Source organism: Biomphalaria glabrata, chromosome 15, assembly GCF_947242115.1.
Source record: "Biomphalaria glabrata chromosome 15, xgBioGlab47.1, whole genome shotgun sequence".
NCBI classification, from domain to species: Eukaryota; Metazoa; Mollusca; class Gastropoda; family Planorbidae; genus Biomphalaria; species Biomphalaria glabrata.
This window is the reverse complement of record NC_074725.1, coordinates 770854-794543: the sequence shown is the minus strand read 5'-3', so window position 1 is coordinate 794543 and position 23690 is coordinate 770854. Positions and strand designations below refer to the sequence as shown.

General features: G+C 35.6%; 1 long non-coding RNA gene across 2 annotated transcripts in view; it reads left to right on the top strand.

The window, feature by feature from the left end:
- The window catches only part of LOC106079322 (uncharacterized), a 43285-nt gene extending 19955 nt beyond the window's left edge, over positions 1-23330 (top strand). The window contains exon 8 of one of the 2 annotated variants that reach the window (XR_008775107.1): positions 22142-23330. This is a non-coding gene — a long non-coding RNA (uncharacterized LOC106079322). Of the gene's footprint in view, positions 1-21508 lie in introns of both variants that reach the window. The other variant, XR_008775108.1, reaches the window with a different exon arrangement.
- The last annotated feature ends 360 nt before the right edge of the window (positions 23331-23690 follow it).

The following is a 23690-nucleotide window of genomic DNA, read 5'->3' as shown; positions in this document are numbered from 1 at the left end:
CACGTGCTACAATGCCTTGGACAAAGCATCATCATAACTTGGAATGTTAAAAGGCATTCAAAAAAACAACAAAGAAGAATGAGTTTGTAAAATAACCGGTTATTTCGGCTCAGTTGAATAATAGTTGGGACATAATTAGTTGAGTGCAAGCTTTGACGCTGATTCAACTCACTCGACATTAGTTGAGTGCGAAGTTTGTGAGGCTGATTCAGCCCTCAAACCGGATGCTTGTAGACCACCTTCAATAGCTTGAACACGACGTCATCAAAAATATTGTTACAGTCAGTTCATCAAAATGAAGCTGTAGGTCAACAAGCTCAAAACAGGAGTCAGTGAAAAAAGCAAGCCTGAAACTTTTTATTGGGCTCCAACTATTCAACTGATGCACGTTTGCAAAACAAGAGTTAAAAAAAAAAGGATGAAAATATAAGCCATCAGATATATGATGATTGTGCAGGAACAGTTGGGATTGTCGTTTGTATCACGCTCATCTCTACCCTATCCATTGAGACACTGTGAAGTGATGTAACCAGTGAGGTTTTGTAACAACTTTATTGAATTGTAATGAGGATATCTACAAACATTTGTGTACAAATGTGTGCTAATTAGCAGGTCTTTGACCTCTGCACTTAATGTGGTGATCAAAATGTATTTGCAATTCCCAGTGAAATCATTCTTTGAGTGCTTAAAAAAGAAATTCATACGGATGTATAACTGTGTTAGACGTCTTCATTTATATTCCAATTGAACGTTTGTAACAATAAATATAACAACAAATGTGTGATAATTAGCAGGTCTTTGACCTCTGCACTTAATGTGGTGATCAAAATGTGTTTGCAATTCCCAGTGAAATCATTCTTTGAGTGCCTAAAAAGAAATTCATACGGATGTATAACTGTGTTAGACGTCTTCATTTATATTCCGATTGAACGTTTGTAAAAATCAATAATTAAGTCACACTCAAGGAACATATGAACGTGTCCATCAAAGGAAATATCGCCGATCGTGATGCAGCGCACACTAATCAACATTTGCACTTGCAGACCAACTAAATAGTTGCGGAGAAAACACATTTAATTGATGACATTACTATGTATAGCTTAGGACTTTTCAAAAGCGAAGACTGGACTCTTTAGCCATCTTCGTGTTTATAGGAATGATTAATGGAGGACTTTTAAAAGCGAAGACTGGACTCCTTAGCCATCTTCGTGTTCATAGGAATGATTAACGGAGGAATTTTATAAGCGAAGACTGGACTCCTTAGCCATCTTCGTGTTCATAGGAATGATTAATGGAGGAATTTTAAAAGCGAAGTCTGGACTCCTTAGCCATCTTCGTGTTCATAGGAATGATTAATGGAGGAATTTTAAAAGTGAAGACTGGGCTCTTTAGCCATCTTCATGTTTAAAGGATGTAGTTGAGGATTTTTTTTCAAAGAAGATCGGTCTCCATGACCATCTTCGTACTTATAGGAAAGGATATTGTATTCATTTTTGAAAAATTGAGGATTTTTAGCTGAGGACTAGATGTAGTAATATTGTCATCAATTGAATTGTTGATCCAAGACGAAATTGTTGGTTATGTCTGTGCATTTGTAGACAACCCAACAGTGCACATCCTTTTTCTTGTTTTGCATTTTTTTCACGTGCTACAATGCCTTGGACAAAGCATCATCATAACTTGGAATGTTAAAAGGCATTCAAAAAAACAACAAAGAAGAATGAGTTTGTAAAATAACCGGTTATTTCGGCTCAGTTGAATAATAGTTGGGACATAATTAGTTGAGTGCAAGCTTTGACGCTGATTCAACTCACTCGACATTAGTTGAGTGCGAAGTTTGTGAGGCTGATTCAGCCCTCAAACCGGATGCTTGTAGACCACTTCAATAGCTTGAACACGACGTCATCAAAAATATTGTTACAGTCAGTTCATCAAAATGAAGCTGTAGGTCAACAAGCTCAAAACAGGAGTCAGTGAAAAAAGCAAGCCTGAAACTTTTTATTGGGCTCCAACTATTCAACTGATGCACGTTTGCAAAACAAGAGTTAAAAAAAAAAGGATGAAAATATAAGCCATCAGATATATGATGATTGTGCAGGAACAGTTGGGATTGTCGTTTGTATCACGCTCATCTCTACCCTATCCATTGAGACACTGTGAAGTGATGTAACCAGTGAGGTTTTGTAACAACTTTATTGAATTGTAATGAGGATATCTACAAACATTTGTGTACAAATGTGTGCTAATTAGCAGGTCTTTGACCTCTGCACTTAATGTGGTGATCAAAATGTATTTGCAATTCCCAGTGAAATCATTCTTTGAGTGCTTAAAAAAGAAATTCATACGGATGTATAACTGTGTTAGACGTCTTCATTTATATTCCAATTGAACGTTTGTAACAATAAATATAACAACAAATGTGTGATAATTAGCAGGTCTTTGACCTCTGCACTTAATGTGGTGATCAAAATGTGTTTGCAATTCCCAGTGAAATCATTCTTTGAGTGCCTAAAAAGAAATTCATACGGATGTATAACTGTGTTAGACGTCTTCATTTATATTCCGATTGAACGTTTGTAAAAATCAATAATTAAGTCACACTCAAGGAACATATGAACGTGTCCATCAAAGGAAATATCGCCGATCGTGATGCAGCGCACACTAATCAACATTTGCACTTGCAGACCAACTAAATAGTTGCGGAGAAAACACATTTAATTGATGACATTACTATGTTTAGCTTAGGACTTTTCAAAAGCGAAGACTGGACTCTTTAGCCATCTTCGTGTTTATAGGAATGATTAATGGAGGACTTTTAAAAGCGAAGACTGGACTCCTTAGCCATCTTCGTGTTCATAGGAATGATTAATGGAGGAATTTTAAAAGCGAAGTCTGGACTCCTTAGCCATCTTCGTGTTCATAGGAATGATTAATGGAGGAATTTTAAAAGCGAAGTCTGGACTCCTTAGCCATCTTCGTGTTCATAGGAATGATTAATGGAGGAATTTTAAAAGTGAAGACTGGGCTCTTTAGCCATCTTCATGTTTAAAGGATGTAGTTGAGGATTTTTTTTCAAAGAAGATCGGTCTCCATGACCATCTTCGTACTTATAGGAAAGGATATTGTATTCATTTTTGAAAAATTGAGGATTTTTAGCTGAGGATTAGATGTAGTAATATTGTCATCAATTGAATTGTTGATCCAAGACGAAATTGTTGGTTATGTCTGTGCATTTGTAGACAACCCAACAGTGCACATCCTTTTTCTTGTTTTGCATTTTTTTCACGTGCTACAATGCCTTGGACAAAGCATCATCATAACTTGGAATGTTAAAAGGCATTCAAAAAAACAACAAAGAAGAATGAGTTTGTAAAATAACCGGTTATTTCGGCTCAGTTGAATAATAGTTGGGACATAATTAGTTGAGTGCAAGCTTTGACGCTGATTCAACTCACTCGACATTAGTTGAGTGCGAAGTTTGTGAGGCTGATTCAGCCCTCAAACCGGATGCTTGTAGACCACCTTCAATAGCTTGAACACGACGTCATCAAAAATATTGTTACAGTCAGTTCATCAAAATGAAGCTGTAGGTCAACAAGCTCAAAACAGGAGTCAGTGAAAAAAGCAAGCCTGAGACTTTTTATTGGGCTCCAACTATTCAACTGATGCACGTTTGCAAAACAAGAGTTAAAAAAAAAAGGATGAAAATATAAGCCATCAGATATATGATGATTGTGCAGGAACAGTTGGGATTGTCGTTTGTATCACGCTCATCTCTACCCTATCCATTGAGACACTGTGAAGTGATGTAACCAGTGAGGTTTTGTAACAACTTTATTGAATTGTAATGAGGATATCTACAAACATTTGTGTACAAATGTGTGCTAATTAGCAGGTCTTTGACCTCTGCACTTAATGTGGTGATCAAAATGTATTTGCAATTCCCAGTGAAATCATTCTTTGTCTTTGAGTGCTTAAAAAAGAAATTCATACGGATGTATAACTGTGTTAGACGTCTTCATTTATATTCCAATTGAACGTTTGTAACAATAAATATAACAACAAATGTGTGATAATTAGCAGGTCTTTGACCTCTGCACTTAATGTGGTGATCAAAATGTGTTTGCAATTCCCAGTGAAATCATTCTTTGAGTGCCTAAAAAGAAATTCATACGGATGTATAACTGTGTTAGACGTCTTCATTTATATTCCGATTGAACGTTTGTAAAAATCAATAATTAAGTCACACTCAAGGAACATATGAACGTGTCCATCAAAGGAAATATCGCCGATCGTGATGCAGCGCACACTAATCAACATTTGCACTTGCAGACCAACTAAATAGTTGCGGAGAAAACACATTTAATTGATGACATTACTATGTATAGCTTAGGACTTTTCAAAAGCGAAGACTGGACTCTTTAGCCATCTTCGTGTTTATAGGAATGATTAATGGAGGACTTTTAAAAGCGAAGACTGGACTCCTTAGCCATCTTCGTGTTCATAGGAATGATTAACGGAGGAATTTTATAAGCGAAGACTGGACTCCTTAGCCATCTTCGTGTTCATAGGAATGATTAATGGAGGAATTTTAAAAGCGAAGTCTGGACTCCTTAGCCATCTTCGTGTTCATAGGAATGATTAATGGAGGAATTTTAAAAGTGAAGACTGGGCTCTTTAGCCATCTTCATGTTTAAAGGATGTAGTTGAGGATTTTTTTTCAAAGAAGATCGGTCTCCATGACCATCTTCGTACTTATAGGAAAGGATATTGTATTCATTTTTGAAAAATTGAGGATTTTTAGCTGAGGACTAGATGTAGTAATATTGTCATCAATTGAATTGTTGATCCAAGACGAAATTGTTGGTTATGTCTGTGCATTTGTAGACAACCCAACAGTGCACATCCTTTTTCTTGTTTTGCATTTTTTTCACGTGCTACAATGCCTTGGACAAAGCATCATCATAACTTGGAATGTTAAAAGGCATTCAAAAAAACAACAAAGAAGAATGAGTTTGTAAAATAACCGGTTATTTCGGCTCAGTTGAATAATAGTTGGGACATAATTAGTTGAGTGCAAGCTTTGACGCTGATTCAACTCACTCGACATTAGTTGAGTGCGAAGTTTGTGAGGCTGATTCAGCCCTCAAACCGGATGCTTGTAGACCACTTCAATAGCTTGAACACGACGTCATCAAAAATATTGTTACAGTCAGTTCATCAAAATGAAGCTGTAGGTCAACAAGCTCAAAACAGGAGTCAGTGAAAAAAGCAAGCCTGAAACTTTTTATTGGGCTCCAACTATTCAACTGATGCACGTTTGCAAAACAAGAGTTAAAAAAAAAAGGATGAAAATATAAGCCATCAGATATATGATGATTGTGCAGGAACAGTTGGGATTGTCGTTTGTATCACGCTCATCTCTACCCTATCCATTGAGACACTGTGAAGTGATGTAACCAGTGAGGTTTTGTAACAACTTTATTGAATTGTAATGAGGATATCTACAAACATTTGTGTACAAATGTGTGCTAATTAGCAGGTCTTTGACCTCTGCACTTAATGTGGTGATCAAAATGTATTTGCAATTCCCAGTGAAATCATTCTTTGAGTGCTTAAAAAAGAAATTCATACGGATGTATAACTGTGTTAGACGTCTTCATTTATATTCCAATTGAACGTTTGTAACAATAAATATAACAACAAATGTGTGATAATTAGCAGGTCTTTGACCTCTGCACTTAATGTGGTGATCAAAATGTGTTTGCAATTCCCAGTGAAATCATTCTTTGAGTGCCTAAAAAGAAATTCATACGGATGTATAACTGTGTTAGACGTCTTCATTTATATTCCGATTGAACGTTTGTAAAAATCAATAATTAAGTCACACTCAAGGAACATATGAACGTGTCCATCAAAGGAAATATCGCCGATCGTGATGCAGCGCACACTAATCAACATTTGCACTTGCAGACCAACTAAATAGTTGCGGAGAAAACACATTTAATTGATGACATTACTATGTTTAGCTTAGGACTTTTCAAAAGCGAAGACTGGACTCTTTAGCCATCTTCGTGTTTATAGGAATGATTAATGGAGGACTTTTAAAAGCGAAGACTGGACTCCTTAGCCATCTTCGTGTTCATAGGAATGATTAATGGAGGAATTTTAAAAGCGAAGTCTGGACTCCTTAGCCATCTTCGTGTTCATAGGAATGATTAATGGAGGAATTTTAAAAGCGAAGTCTGGACTCCTTAGCCATCTTCGTGTTCATAGGAATGATTAATGGAGGAATTTTAAAAGTGAAGACTGGGCTCTTTAGCCATCTTCATGTTTAAAGGATGTAGTTGAGGATTTTTTTTCAAAGAAGATCGGTCTCCATGACCATCTTCGTACTTATAGGAAAGGATATTGTATTCATTTTTGAAAAATTGAGGATTTTTAGCTGTGGACTAGATGTAGTAATATTGTCATCAATTGAATTGTTGATCCAAGACGAAATTGTTGGTTATGTCTGTGCATTTGTAGACAACCCAACAGTGCACATCCTTTTTCTTGTTTTGCATTTTTTTCACGTGCTACAATGCCTTGGACAAAGCATCATCATAACTTGGAATGTTAAAAGGCATTCAAAAAAACAACAAAGAAGAATGAGTTTGTAAAATAACCGGTTATTTCGGCTCAGTTGAATAATAGTTGGGACATAATTAGTTGAGTGCAAGCTTTGACGCTGATTCAACTCACTCGACATTAGTTGAGTGCGAAGTTTGTGAGGCTGATTCAGCCCTCAAACCGGATGCTTGTAGACCACCTTCAATAGCTTGAACACGACGTCATCAAAAATATTGTTACAGTCAGTTCATCAAAATGAAGCTGTAGGTCAACAAGCTCAAAACAGGAGTCAGTGAAAAAAGCAAGCCTGAGACTTTTTATTGGGCTCCAACTATTCAACTGATGCACGTTTGCAAAACAAGAGTTAAAAAAAAAAGGATGAAAATATAAGCCATCAGATATATGATGATTGTGCAGGAACAGTTGGGATTGTCGTTTGTATCACGCTCATCTCTACCCTATCCATTGAGACACTGTGAAGTGATGTAACCAGTGAGGTTTTGTAACAACTTTATTGAATTGTAATGAGGATATCTACAAACATTTGTGTACAAATGTGTGCTAATTAGCAGGTCTTTGACCTCTGCACTTAATGTGGTGATCAAAATGTATTTGCAATTCCCAGTGAAATCATTCTTTGTCTTTGAGTGCTTAAAAAAGAAATTCATACGGATGTATAACTGTGTTAGACGTCTTCATTTATATTCCAATTGAACGTTTGTAACAATAAATATAACAACAAATGTGTGATAATTAGCAGGTCTTTGACCTCTGCACTTAATGTGGTGATCAAAATGTGTTTGCAATTCCCAGTGAAATCATTCTTTGAGTGCCTAAAAAGAAATTCATACGGATGTATAACTGTGTTAGACGTCTTCATTTATATTCCGATTGAACGTTTGTAAAAATCAATAATTAAGTCACACTCAAGGAACATATGAACGTGTCCATCAAAGGAAATATCGCCGATCGTGATGCAGCGCACACTAATCAACATTTGCACTTGCAGACCAACTAAATAGTTGCGGAGAAAACACATTTAATTGATGACATTACTATGTTTAGCTTAGGACTTTTCAAAAGCGAAGACTGGACTCTTTAGCCATCTTCGTGTTTATAGGAATGATTAATGGAGGACTTTTAAAAGCGAAGACTGGACTCCTTAGCCATCTTCGTGTTCATAGGAATGATTAACGGAGGAATTTTATAAGCGAAGACTGGACTCCTTAGCCATCTTCGTGTTCATAGGAATGATTAATGGAGGAATTTTAAAAGCGAAGTCTGGACTCCTTAGCCATCTTCGTGTTCATAGGAATGATTAATGGAGGAATTTTAAAAGTGAAGACTGGGCTCTTTAGCCATCTTCATGTTTAAAGGATGTAGTTGAGGATTTTTTTTCAAAGAAGATCGGTCTCCATGACCATCTTCGTACTTATAGGAAAGGATATTGTATTCATTTTTGAAAAATTGAGGATTTTTAGCTGAGGACTAGATGTAGTAATATTGTCATCAATTGAATTGTTGATCCAAGACGAAATTGTTGGTTATGTCTGTGCATTTGTAGACAACCCAACAGTGCACATCCTTTTTCTTGTTTTGCATTTTTTTCACGTGCTACAATGCCTTGGACAAAGCATCATCATAACTTGGAATGTTAAAAGGCATTCAAAAAAACAACAAAGAAGAATGAGTTTGTAAAATAACCGGTTATTTCGGCTCAGTTGAATAATAGTTGGGACATAATTAGTTGAGTGCAAGCTTTGACGCTGATTCAACTCACTCGACATTAGTTGAGTGCGAAGTTTGTGAGGCTGATTCAGCCCTCAAACCGGATGCTTGTAGACCACTTCAATAGCTTGAACACGACGTCATCAAAAATATTGTTACAGTCAGTTCATCAAAATGAAGCTGTAGGTCAACAAGCTCAAAACAGGAGTCAGTGAAAAAAGCAAGCCTGAAACTTTTTATTGGGCTCCAACTATTCAACTGATGCACGTTTGCAAAACAAGAGTTAAAAAAAAAAGGATGAAAATATAAGCCATCAGATATATGATGATTGTGCAGGAACAGTTGGGATTGTCGTTTGTATCACGCTCATCTCTACCCTATCCATTGAGACACTGTGAAGTGATGTAACCAGTGAGGTTTTGTAACAACTTTATTGAATTGTAATGAGGATATCTACAAACATTTGTGTACAAATGTGTGCTAATTAGCAGGTCTTTGACCTCTGCACTTAATGTGGTGATCAAAATGTATTTGCAATTCCCAGTGAAATCATTCTTTGTCTTTGAGTGCTTAAAAAAGAAATTCATACGGATGTATAACTGTGTTAGACGTCTTCATTTATATTCCAATTGAACGTTTGTAACAATAAATATAACAACAAATGTGTGATAATTAGCAGGTCTTTGACCTCTGCACTTAATGTGGTGATCAAAATGTGTTTGCAATTCCCAGTGAAATCATTCTTTGAGTGCCTAAAAAGAAATTCATACGGATGTATAACTGTGTTAGACGTCTTCATTTATATTCCGATTGAACGTTTGTAAAAATCAATAATTAAGTCACACTCAAGGAACATATGAACGTGTCCATCAAAGGAAATATCGCCGATCGTGATGCAGCGCACACTAATCAACATTTGCACTTGCAGACCAACTAAATAGTTGCGGAGAAAACACATTTAATTGATGACATTACTATGTTTAGCTTAGGACTTTTCAAAAGCGAAGACTGGACTCTTTAGCCATCTTCGTGTTTATAGGAATGATTAATGGAGGACTTTTAAAAGCGAAGACTGGACTCCTTAGCCATCTTCGTGTTCATAGGAATGATTAATGGAGGAATTTTAAAAGCGAAGTCTGGACTCCTTAGCCATCTTCGTGTTCATAGGAATGATTAATGGAGGAATTTTAAAAGTGAAGACTGGGCTCTTTAGCCATCTTCATGTTTAAAGGATGTAGTTGAGGATTTTTTTTCAAAGAAGATCGGTCTCCATGACCATCTTCGTACTTATAGGAAAGGATATTGTATTCATTTTTGAAAAATTGAGGATTTTTAGCTGAGGATTAGATGTAGTAATATTGTCATCAATTGAATTGTTGATCCAAGACGAAATTGTTGGTTATGTCTGTGCATTTGTAGACAACCCAACAGTGCACATCCTTTTTCTTGTTTTGCATTTTTTTCACGTGCTACAATGCCTTGGACAAAGCATCATCATAACTTGGAATGTTAAAAGGCATTCAAAAAAACAACAAAGAAGAATGAGTTTGTAAAATAACCGGTTATTTCGGCTCAGTTGAATAATAGTTGGGACATAATTAGTTGAGTGCAAGCTTTGACGCTGATTCAACTCACTCGACATTAGTTGAGTGCGAAGTTTGTGAGGCTGATTCAGCCCTCAAACCGGATGCTTGTAGACCACCTTCAATAGCTTGAACACGACGTCATCAAAAATATTGTTACAGTCAGCTCATCAAAATGAAGCTGTAGGTCAACAAGCTCAAAACAGGAGTCAGTGAAAAAAGCAAGCCTGAGACTTTTTATTGGGCTCCAACTATTCAACTGATGCACGTTTGCAAAACAAGAGTTAAAAAAAAAAGGATGAAAATATAAGCCATCAGATATATGATGATTGTGCAGGAACAGTTGGGATTGTCGTTTGTATCACGCTCATCTCTACCCTATCCATTGAGACACTGTGAAGTGATGTAACCAGTGAGGTTTTGTAACAACTTTATTGAATTGTAATGAGGATATCTACAAACATTTGTGTACAAATGTGTGCTAATTAGCAGGTCTTTGACCTCTGCACTTAATGTGGTGATCAAAATGTATTTGCAATTCCCAGTGAAATCATTCTTTGAGTGCTTAAAAAAGAAATTCATACGGATGTATAACTGTGTTAGACGTCTTCATTTATATTCCAATTGAACGTTTGTAACAATAAATATAACAACAAATGTGTGATAATTAGCAGGTCTTTGACCTCTGCACTTAATGTGGTGATCAAAATGTGTTTGCAATTCCCAGTGAAATCATTCTTTGAGTGCCTAAAAAGAAATTCATACGGATGTATAACTGTGTTAGACGTCTTCATTTATATTCCGATTGAACGTTTGTAAAAATCAATAATTAAGTCACACTCAAGGAACATATGAACGTGTCCATCAAAGGAAATATCGCCGATCGTGATGCAGCGCACACTAATCAACATTTGCACTTGCAGACCAACTAAATAGTTGCGGAGAAAACACATTTAATTGATGACATTACTATGTTTAGCTTAGGACTTTTCAAAAGCGAAGACTGGACTCTTTAGCCATCTTCGTGTTTATAGGAATGATTAATGGAGGACTTTTAAAAGCGAAGACTGGACTCCTTAGCCATCTTCGTGTTCATAGGAATGATTAACGGAGGAATTTTATAAGCGAAGACTGGACTCCTTAGCCATCTTCGTGTTCATAGGAATGATTAATGGAGGAATTTTAAAAGCGAAGTCTGGACTCCTTAGCCATCTTCGTGTTCATAGGAATGATTAATGGAGGAATTTTAAAAGTGAAGACTGGGCTCTTTAGCCATCTTCATGTTTAAAGGATGTAGTTGAGGATTTTTTTTCAAAGAAGATCGGTCTCCATGACCATCTTCGTACTTATAGGAAAGGATATTGTATTCATTTTTGAAAAATTGAGGATTTTTAGCTGAGGACTAGATGTAGTAATATTGTCATCAATTGAATTGTTGATCCAAGACGAAATTGTTGGTTATGTCTGTGCATTTGTAGACAACCCAACAGTGCACATCCTTTTTCTTGTTTTGCATTTTTTTCACGTGCTACAATGCCTTGGACAAAGCATCATCATAACTTGGAATGTTAAAAGGCATTCAAAAAAACAACAAAGAAGAATGAGTTTGTAAAATAACCGGTTATTTCGGCTCAGTTGAATAATAGTTAGGACATAATTAGTTGAGTGCAAGCTTTGACGCTGATTCAACTCACTCAACATTAGTTGAGTGCGAAGTTTGTGAGGCTGATTCAGCCCTCAAACCGGATGCTTGTAGACCACCTTCAATAGCTTGAACACGACGTCATCAAAAATATTGTTACAGTCAGTTCATCAAAATGAAGCTGTAGGTCAACAAGCTCAAAACAGGAGTCAGTGAAAAAAGCAAGCCTGAAACTTTTTATTGGGCTCCAACTATTCAACTGATGCACGTTTGCAAAACAAGAGTTTAAAAAAAAAGGATGAAAATATAAGCCATCAGATATATGATGATTGTGCAGGAACAGTTGGGATTGTCGTTTGTATCACGCTCATCTCTACCCTATCCATTGAGACACTGTGAAGTGATGTAACCAGTGAGGTTTTGTAACAACTTTATTGAATTGTAATGAGGATATCTACAAACATTTGTGTACAAATGTGTGCTAATTAGCAGGTCTTTGACCTCTGCACTTAATGTGGTGATCAAAATGTATTTGCAATTCCCAGTGAAATCATTCTTTGAGTGCTTAAAAAAGAAATTCATACGGATGTATAACTGTGTTAGACGTCTTCATTTATATTCCAATTGAACGTTTGTAACAATAAATATAACAACAAATGTGTGATAATTAGCAGGTCTTTGACCTCTGCACTTAATGTGGTGATCAAAATGTGTTTGCAATTCCCAGTGAAATCATTCTTTGAGTGCCTAAAAAGAAATTCATACGGATGTATAACTGTGTTAGACGTCTTCATTTATATTCCGATTGAACGTTTGTAAAAATCAATAATTAAGTCACACTCAAGGAACATATGAACGTGTCCATCAAAGGAAATATCGCCGATCGTGATGCAGCGCACACTAATCAACATTTGCACTTGCAGACCAACTAAATAGTTGCGGAGAAAACACATTTAATTGATGACATTACTATGTTTAGCTTAGGACTTTTCAAAAGCGAAGACTGGACTCTTTAGCCATCTTCGTGTTTATAGGAATGATTAATGGAGGACTTTTAAAAGCGAAGACTGGACTCCTTAGCCATCTTCGTGTTCATAGGAATGATTAATGGAGGAATTTTAAAAGCGAAGTCTGGACTCCTTAGCCATCTTCGTGTTCATAGGAATGATTAATGGAGGAATTTTAAAAGTGAAGACTGGGCTCTTTAGCCATCTTCATGTTTAAAGGATGTAGTTGAGGATTTTTTTTCAAAGAAGATCGGTCTCCATGACCATCTTCGTACTTATAGGAAAGGATATTGTATTCATTTTTGAAAAATTGAGGATTTTTAGCTGAGGATTAGATGTAGTAATATTGTCATCAATTGAATTGTTGATCCAAGACGAAATTGTTGGTTATGTCTGTGCATTTGTAGACAACCCAACAGTGCACATCCTTTTTCTTGTTTTGCATTTTTTTCACGTGCTACAATGCCTTGGACAAAGCATCATCATAACTTGGAATGTTAAAAGGCATTCAAAAAAACAACAAAGAAGAATGAGTTTGTAAAATAACCGGTTATTTCGGCTCAGTTGAATAATAGTTGGGACATAATTAGTTGAGTGCAAGCTTTGACGCTGATTCAACTCACTCGACATTAGTTGAGTGCGAAGTTTGTGAGGCTGATTCAGCCCTCAAACCGGATGCTTGTAGACCACCTTCAATAGCTTGAACACGACGTCATCAAAAATATTGTTACAGTCAGTTCATCAAAATGAAGCTGTAGGTCAACAAGCTCAAAACAGGAGTCAGTGAAAAAAGCAAGCCTGAGACTTTTTATTGGGCTCCAACTATTCAACTGATGCACGTTTGCAAAACAAGAGTTAAAAAAAAAAGGATGAAAATATAAGCCATCAGATATATGATGATTGTGCAGGAACAGTTGGGATTGTCGTTTGTATCACGCTCATCTCTACCCTATCCATTGAGACACTGTGAAGTGATGTAACCAGTGAGGTTTTGTAACAACTTTATTGAATTGTAATGAGGATATCTACAAACATTTGTGTACAAATGTGTGCTAATTAGCAGGTCTTTGACCTCTGCACTTAATGTGGTGATCAAAATGTATTTGCAATTCCCAGTGAAATCATTCTTTGAGTGCTTAAAAAAGAAATTCATACGGATGTATAACTGTGTTAGACGTCTTCATTTATATTCCAATTGAACGTTTGTAACAATAAATATAACAACAAATGTGTGATAATTAGCAGGTCTTTGACCTCTGCACTTAATGTGGTGATCAAAATGTGTTTGCAATTCCCAGTGAAATCATTCTTTGAGTGCCTAAAAAGAAATTCATACGGATGTATAACTGTGTTAGACGTCTTCATTTATATTCCGATTGAACGTTTGTAAAAATCAATAATTAAGTCACACTCAAGGAACATATGAACGTGTCCATCAAAGGAAATATCGCCGATCGTGATGCAGCGCACACTAATCAACATTTGCACTTGCAGACCAACTAAATAGTTGCGGAGAAAACACATTTAATTGATGACATTACTATGTTTAGCTTAGGACTTTTCAAAAGCGAAGACTGGACTCTTTAGCCATCTTCGTGTTTATAGGAATGATTAATGGAGGACTTTTAAAAGCGAAGACTGGACTCCTTAGCCATCTTCGTGTTCATAGGAATGATTAACGGAGGAATTTTATAAGCGAAGACTGGACTCCTTAGCCATCTTCGTGTTCATAGGAATGATTAATGGAGGAATTTTAAAAGCGAAGTCTGGACTCCTTAGCCATCTTCGTGTTCATAGGAATGATTAATGGAGGAATTTTAAAAGTGAAGACTGGGCTCTTTAGCCATCTTCATGTTTAAAGGATGTAGTTGAGGATTTTTTTTCAAAGAAGATCGGTCTCCATGACCATCTTCGTACTTATAGGAAAGGATATTGTATTCATTTTTGAAAAATTGAGGATTTTTAGCTGAGGACTAGATGTAGTAATATTGTCATCAATTGAATTGTTGATCCAAGACGAAATTGTTGGTTATGTCTGTGCATTTGTAGACAACCCAACAGTGCACATCCTTTTTCTTGTTTTGCATTTTTTTCACGTGCTACAATGCCTTGGACAAAGCATCATCATAACTTGGAATGTTAAAAGGCATTCAAAAAAACAACAAAGAAGAATGAGTTTGTAAAATAACCGGTTATTTCGGCTCAGTTGAATAATAGTTGGGACATAATTAGTTGAGTGCAAGCTTTGACGCTGATTCAACTCACTCGACATTAGTTGAGTGCGAAGTTTGTGAGGCTGATTCAGCCCTCAAACCGGATGCTTGTAGACCACCTTCAATAGCTTGAACACGACGTCATCAAAAATATTGTTACAGTCAGTTCATCAAAATGAAGCTGTAGGTCAACAAGCTCAAAACAGGAGTCAGTGAAAAAAGCAAGCCTGAAACTTTTTATTGGGCTCCAACTATTCAACTGATGCACGTTTGCAAAACAAGAGTTAAAAAAAAAAGGATGAAAATATAAGCCATCAGATATATGATGATTGTGCAGGAACAGTTGGGATTGTCGTTTGTATCACGCTCATCTCTACCCTATCCATTGAGACACTGTGAAGTGATGTAACCAGTGAGGTTTTGTAACAACTTTATTGAATTGTAATGAGGATATCTACAAACATTTGTGTACAAATGTGTGCTAATTAGCAGGTCTTTGACCTCTGCACTTAATGTGGTGATCAAAATGTATTTGCAATTCCCAGTGAAATCATTCTTTGAGTGCTTAAAAAAGAAATTCATACGGATGTATAACTGTGTTAGACGTCTTCATTTATATTCCAATTGAACGTTTGTAACAATAAATATAACAACAAATGTGTGATAATTAGCAGGTCTTTGACCTCTGCACTTAATGTGGTGATCAAAATGTGTTTGCAATTCCCAGTGAAATCATTCTTTGAGTGCCTAAAAAGAAATTCATACGGATGTATAACTGTGTTAGACGTCTTCATTTATATTCCGATTGAACGTTTGTAAAAATCAATAATTAAGTCACACTCAAGGAACATATGAACGTGTCCATCAAAGGAAATATCGCCGATCGTGATGCAGCGCACACTAATCAACATTTGCACTTGCAGACCAACTAAATAGTTGCGGAGAAAACACATTTAATTGATGACATTACTATGTTTAGCTTAGGACTTTTCAAAAGCGAAGACTGGACTCTTTAGCCATCTTCGTGTTTATAGGAATGATTAATGGAGGACTTTTAAAAGCGAAGACTGGACTCCTTAGCCATCTTCGTGTTCATAGGAATGATTAATGGAGGAATTTTAAAAGCGAAGTCTGGACTCCTTAGCCATCTTCGTGTTCATAGGAATGATTAATGGAGGAATTTTAAAAGTGAAGACTGGGCTCTTTAGCCATCTTCATGTTTAAAGGATGTAGTTGAGGATTTTTTTTCAAAGAAGATCGGTCTCCATGACCATCTTCGTACTTATAGGAAAGGATATTGTATTCATTTTTGAAAAATTGAGGATTTTTAGCTGAGGATTAGATGTAGTAATATTGTCATCAATTGAATTGTTGATCCAAGACGAAATTGTTGGTTATGTCTGTGCATTTGTAGACAACCCAACAGTGCACATCCTTTTTCTTGTTTTGCATTTTTTTCACGTGCTACAATGCCTTGGACAAAGCATCATCATAACTTGGAATGTTAAAAGGCATTCAAAAAAACAACAAAGAAGAATGAGTTTGTAAAATAACCGGTTATTTCGGCTCAGTTGAATAATAGTTGGGACATAATTAGTTGAGTGCAAGCTTTGACGCTGATTCAACTCACTCGACATTAGTTGAGTGCGAAGTTTGTGAGGCTGATTCAGCCCTCAAACCGGATGCTTGTAGACCACCTTCAATAGCTTGAACACGACGTCATCAAAAATATTGTTACAGTCAGTTCATCAAAATGAAGCTGTAGGTCAACAAGCTCAAAACAGGAGTCAGTGAAAAAAGCAAGCCTGAGACTTTTTATTGGGCTCCAACTATTCAACTGATGCACGTTTGCAAAACAAGAGTTAAAAAAAAAAGGATGAAAATATAAGCCATCAGATATATGATGATTGTGCAGGAACAGTTGGGATTGTCGTTTGTATCACGCTCATCTCTACCCTATCCATTGAGACACTGTGAAGTGATGTAACCAGTGAGGTTTTGTAACAACTTTATTGAATTGTAATGAGGATATCTACAAACATTTGTGTACAAATGTGTGCTAATTAGCAGGTCTTTGACCTCTGCACTTAATGTGGTGATCAAAATGTATTTGCAATTCCCAGTGAAATCATTCTTTGAGTGCTTAAAAAAGAAATTCATACGGATGTATAACTGTGTTAGACGTCTTCATTTATATTCCAATTGAACGTTTGTAACAATAAATATAACAACAAATGTGTGATAATTAGCAGGTCTTTGACCTCTGCACTTAATGTGGTGATCAAAATGTGTTTGCAATTCCCAGTGAAATCATTCTTTGAGTGCCTAAAAAGAAATTCATACGGATGTATAACTGTGTTAGACGTCTTCATTTATATTCCGATTGAACGTTTGTAAAAATCAATAATTAAGTCACACTCAAGGAACATATGAACGTGTCCATCAAAGGAAATATCGCCGATCGTGATGCAGCGCACACTAATCAACATTTGCACTTGCAGACCAACTAAATAGTTGCGGAGAAAACACATTTAATTGATGACATTACTATGTTTAGCTTAGGACTTTTCAAAAGCGAAGACTGGACTCTTTAGCCATCTTCGTGTTTATAGGAATGATTAATGGAGGACTTTTAAAAGCGAAGACTGGACTCCTTAGCCATCTTCGTGTTCATAGGAATGATTAATGGAGGAATTTTAAAAGCGAAGACTGGACTCCTTAGCCATCTTCGTGTTCATAGGAATGATTAATGGAGGAATTTTAAAAGCGAAGTCTGGACTCCTTAGCCATCTTCGTGTTCATAGGAATGATTAATGGAGGAATTTTAAAAGTGAAGACTGGGCTCTTTAGCCATCTTCATGTTTAAAGGATGTAGTTGAGGATTTTTTTTCAAAGAAGATCGGTCTCCATGACCATCTTCGTACTTATAGGAAAGGATATTGTATTCATTTTTGAAAAATTGAGGATTTTTAGCTGAGGACTAGATGTAGTAATATTGTCATCAATTGAATTGTTGATCCAAGACGAAATTGTTGGTTATGTCTGTGCATTTGTAGACAACCCAACAGTGCACATCCTTTTTCTTGTTTTGCATTTTTTTCACGTGCTACAATGCCTTGGACAAAGCATCATCATAACTTGGAATGTTAAAAGGCATTCAAAAAAACAACAAAGAAGAATGAGTTTGTAAAATAACCGGTTATTTCGGCTCAGTTGAATAATAGTTGGGACATAATTAGTTGAGTGCAAGCTTTGACGCTGATTCAACTCACTCGACATTAGTTGAGTGCGAAGTTTGTGAGGCTGATTCAGCCCTCAAACCGGATGCTTGTAGACCACCTTCAATAGCTTGAACACGACGTCATCAAAAATATTGTTACAGTCAGTTCATCAAAATGAAGCTGTAGGTCAACAAGCTCAAAACAGGAGTCAGTGAAAAAAGCAAGCCTGAGACTTTTTATTGGGCTCCAACTATTCAACTGATGCACGTTTGCAAAACAAGAGTTAAAAAAAAAAGGATGAAAATATAAGCCATCAGATATATGATGATTGTGCAGGAACAGTTGGGATTGTCGTTTGTATCACGCTCATCTCTACCCTATCCATTGAGACACTGTGAAGTGATGTAACCAGTGAGGTTTTGTAACAACTTTATTGAATTGTAATGAGGATATCTACAAACATTTGTGTACAAATGTGTGCTAATTAGCAGGTCTTTGACCTCTGCACTTAATGTGGTGATCAAAATGTATTTGCAATTCCCAGTGAAATCATTCTTTGAGTGCTTAAAAAAGAAATTCATACGGATGTATAACTGTGTTAGACGTCTTCATTTATATTCCAATTGAACGTTTGTAACAATAAATATAACAACAAATGTGTGATAATTAGCAGGTCTTTGACCTCTGCACTTAATGTGGTGATCAAAATGTGTTTGCAATTCCCAGTGAAATCATTCTTTGAGTGCCTAAAAAGAAATTCATACGGATGTATAACTGTGTTAGACGTCTTCATTTATATTCCGATTGAACGTTTGTAAAAATCAATAATTAAGTCACACTCAAGGAACATATGAACGTGTCCATCAAAGGAAATATCGCCGATCGTGATGCAGCGCACACTAATCAACATTTGCACTTGCAGACCAACTAAATAGTTGCGGAGAAAACACATTTAATTGATGACATTACTATGTTTAGCTTAGGACTTTTCAAAAGCGAAGACTGGACTCTTTAGCCATCTTCGTGTTTATAGGAATGATTAATGGAGGACTTTTAAAAGCGAAGACTGGACTCCTTAGCCATCTTCGTGTTCATAGGAATGATTAACGGAGGAATTTTATAAGCGAAGACTGGACTCCTTAGCCATCTTCGTGTTCATAGGAATGATTAATGGAGGAATTTTAAAAGCGAAGTCTGGACTCCTTAGCCATCTTCGTGTTCATAGGAATGATTAATGGAGGAATTTTAAAAGTGAAGACTGGGCTCTTTAGCCATCTTCATGTTTAAAGGATGTAGTTGAGGATTTTTTTTCAAAGAAGATCGGTCTCCATGACCATCTTCGTACTTATAGGAAAGGATATTGTATTCATTTTTGAAAAATTGAGGATTTTTAGCTGAGGACTAGATGTAGTAATATTGTCATCAATTGAATTGTTGATCCAAGACGAAATTGTTGGTTATGTCTGTGCATTTGTAGACAACCCAACAGTGCACATCCTTTTTCTTGTTTTGCATTTTTTTCACGTGCTACAATGCCTTGGACAAAGCATCATCATAACTTGGAATGTTAAAAGGCATTCAAAAAAACAACAAAGAAGAATGAGTTTGTAAAATAACCGGTTATTTCGGCTCAGTTGAATAATAGTTGGGACATAATTAGTTGAGTGCAAGCTTTGACGCTGATTCAACTCACTCGACATTAGTTGAGTGCGAAGTTTGTGAGGCTGATTCAGCCCTCAAACCGGATGCTTGTAGACCACCTTCAATAGCTTGAACACGACGTCATCAAAAATATTGTTACAGTCAGTTCATCAAAATGAAGCTGTAGGTCAACAAGCTCAAAACAGGAGTCAGTGAAAAAAGCAAGCCTGAAACTTTTTATTGGGCTCCAACTATTCAACTGATGCACGTTTGCAAAACAAGAGTTAAAAAAAAAAGGATGAAAATATAAGCCATCAGATATATGATGATTGTGCAGGAACAGTTGGGATTGTCGTTTGTATCACGCTCATCTCTACCCTATCCATTGAGACACTGTGAAGTGATGTAACCAGTGAGGTTTTGTAACAACTTTATTGAATTGTAATGAGGATATCTACAAACATTTGTGTACAAATGTGTGCTAATTAGCAGGTCTTTGACCTCTGCACTTAATGTGGTGATCAAAATGTATTTGCAATTCCCAGTGAAATCATTCTTTGAGTGCTTAAAAAAGAAATTCATACGGATGTATAACTGTGTTAGACGTCTTTATTTATATTCCAATTGAACGTTTGTAACAATAATTAAGTCACACTCAAGGAACATATGAACGTGTCCATCAAAGGAAATATCGCCGCTCGTGATTACAATTATGACATCTTTTTTTATATTTAATCTCTTTTTTTTTTCAGATTTCTAGACTTATGAAAATATTTTTGAATTATGTCATGTACCAGATAAAAAAAATAATATTCTTTTGGTCTTTGTTTCAGAATGTTCTGTAGAAAAAAATTATTATTGTGCATGTTTTTTTGTTTTTTTTTTACATTTTTTTTTGTTTGTTTTTTTTTTTTTACATTTTTTGTTTTTTGTTTTTGTTTTTCTGTGTGCATGCTATTAACCTTACTAATGCCGTTGACAGTGACCATGAGAAATAGTAAATGCAATGTTTGCTTTGTCCGAAAGGGAGAGGCAAGGATGGAATGTTAGGTTAGAGTGTGAGCTTTGAAAGAAATTTGAAGCACGTGTGACTTGCCGTTAGGTTAGAGTGTGAGCTTTGAAAGAAATTTGAAGCACGTGTGACTGGCCGTTAGGTTAGAGTGTGAGCTTTGAAAGAAATTTGAAGCACGTGTGACTGGCCGTTAGGTTTGGTTGTGACCTCTAAGTCAATTTAGAAGCAAATGTGACTCGCCGAATGTCATTTCTACCGTTCTGATCCGTTGTGCGGTGAAATTTCGCTATAGATCGACGCGGACGGCCTTGTTTTTTTACTAACTACTAACCCGGGGTGTAGGGTAGCGAGATAGGTGAATGACAGCCATATTCTTTCAACTTAAGAATAGTCCCTCACCTATATGTCTCAACTACCCGTACCTAGATCATGTATGGCTCCTCGAATGCCACATCCTGGGCAACAGTCTTGGCTGACTGGCTAAATACATGAGTGATTAATTGATGAGCTTACTCAATTTTACAGGGCAGTCCATGTTTTGCAAGAATAAAAACAGGAAATGACAAGATATTATGTAAGATGTATGTCAAAATCAAATTTAAAATATTTAATTTCACATTTTAGCAGGTTTTTTTTTTTTTTTTTTTTTTAATATGAATTACGACATTGCAAATTTTGTATTATATTATATTATATAAGATGTATGTCAAAATCAAATTTAAAATATTTTACTTCACATTTTTTTAAATTTTTTTTTTGTTTTGTTTTTTTTACTATGAATTTCGACATTTCAAATTTTGTATTATCTTTGATAATAATTCTGAATATTTCTAGGATTTTAATTTTCAGAGTGGAAATCAAAGCAAGAGAATCCCAGGCAGTGCACCATTCCTTCATTAGGAAGAACTGTTTCCACAAGCATTAATTTTAGATTATTTTCAAAAATATTTGTAGGACCTATTTTTCTTGTTAGTACACTAGGCATTAGTAAGTTTTATAGGCCAAGCTTGAGTGCTGTATCAAGCATGGTCATGCAATCTTTAAGGCAAACTGTCACTTTGAGACATTATATTTAACAGGAAGCGTGGTCGAGAGGCCAAGTGCGCTTGAACTTGGCTTGGCTTCGCTTCGCTACCTAGAAGGGGGCTCGAGGTTCGACACCCGACTCGGGCAGAGTTGTGTTTACTGAGCGCCTAAAGGCAGCACGGAAAACAAACTCCTAGATACCCCCCCACCCGTCCACAAATGAGATTGGACCAAAAGCGCTCTGAGCATGCTATAAGCATGAAAGTAGCGCTATATAAAAGCTATAATAAAAAAATTAAAAAAAAACAGCACTAAATAAATAAAATTATTTCTCGTAATTCCTATTTGTGCTCTAGATTCGCTGTATGTTTTCTGATCAGAAGATGGTTATTCCAGGTTGAACCTATTAGAAATTATTAAAAAAACATTTCTTTCTTTATTTTTTTTAACCCTCAGATTATTTTTCACTGGCAATGAGGAATTGTGATTGGAAAGCTCTTTACTTCATGTCTATTGGACAAGAATTTTAGAAATCTGTGCATGTGTTATCCATTGTTTAAAATGTTTTATAATAAAATTTCATTTTAAAAATGTTTTTATATATATACTGTATTAAATTGTTAAATGTATGATTACTGTTTCCTAAACTAATTGTGATTGGAAAGCTCTTTACTTCATGTCTATCGGACAAGAATTTTAGAAATCTGTGCATGTGCTATCCATTGTTTAAAATGTTTTGTAATAAAATTTCATTTTAAAAATGTTTTTATATATATACTGTATTATATTGTTAAATGTATGATTACTGTTTCCTAAACTAGGTCTAGTAAATTATAGTAGAGATACAAAAGATGCTTTGTTCAGATAAATAATTTGTCTAGATAGTGTTTATATATATATTTTTATTCATTATCCCAAAGAGCCATTTCTTAAACAGGGCACTTTTTTTTGGGACTTGTCTATTGTTGACATTTACATTTTTTTAAAGCATGAGATGATGCCAAAGTGTGTGTTGGGTTTATTTTGCAAGTTTTTGAGAATCAAAATTTTAATTTTACATGTATACACTAATTTAAAGGAACTTTTTGAACGAAAGTGCCTAAGAAAAATTGAAAAAATCATGGAAGACAGCGGCCACCCGCTCCATCAGAACTACGTCAGGTCGTCGCGAAGTGGGCGACTGCTGTCAATCAAAACAAGAACGGAACGGTACAAAAACTCATTAGTACCTCACTCCTTCAGACTCTATCACCGCCACTCATTGATCAGGGAACATGAAAAGCACCAAGATACCTGTGTGTAGTCGCTGAATGAACTCTATGTTGTCTGTTGTATTTATGTGTATTTTTCTGTTGTGTTGTCTTTATATGAGAAAAGAGTCCTTGTAATCACAAGAAGTTTCCGTAAAGATCAATAAAGCAGTCTTAGTCCTAGTATTAGTATTAGTCTTAATTTTAATTTATATTGAAATGAAAAGCATTTAAACATTGATTACCAAAATATTATTGTACAATATGAAATCTAGATGAAATTTGTTATCAGTTGTTAAATAGCTTACATTCATCATTTTCTCATTATGTAGATACAACACTTAAAATGGTTGTACAAACCACTAAAGTATGTAAAATTTTGTTTAAATTATGTGCAAAAGTTCTTAAAATAAAAATATCATTCAACTACTTTTTTTTTTTTATTTATTTAATGTGATTTTGGTTTGAAAGATGTCAAGTGAAACTGGCAGGAACAAAACTAAAGGTTTCTATGAGCAGAACAGAAATGATTTATTTACATATTCAAAAACCACAAAAAATGTATACCTGATTAGATAGCAGATATTATAAATCAAGATAATATAATAATAATAATAATCTTTATTATCCGTAAGGAAATTTGTCTTACAATTTGTGCATTACACCAAACAAAAAACATTATAACTATAAGAAACCAAAGTGTACATTCACACCAGACTCACTCATAATTTACATGTGACAAAGTTTATACCAGA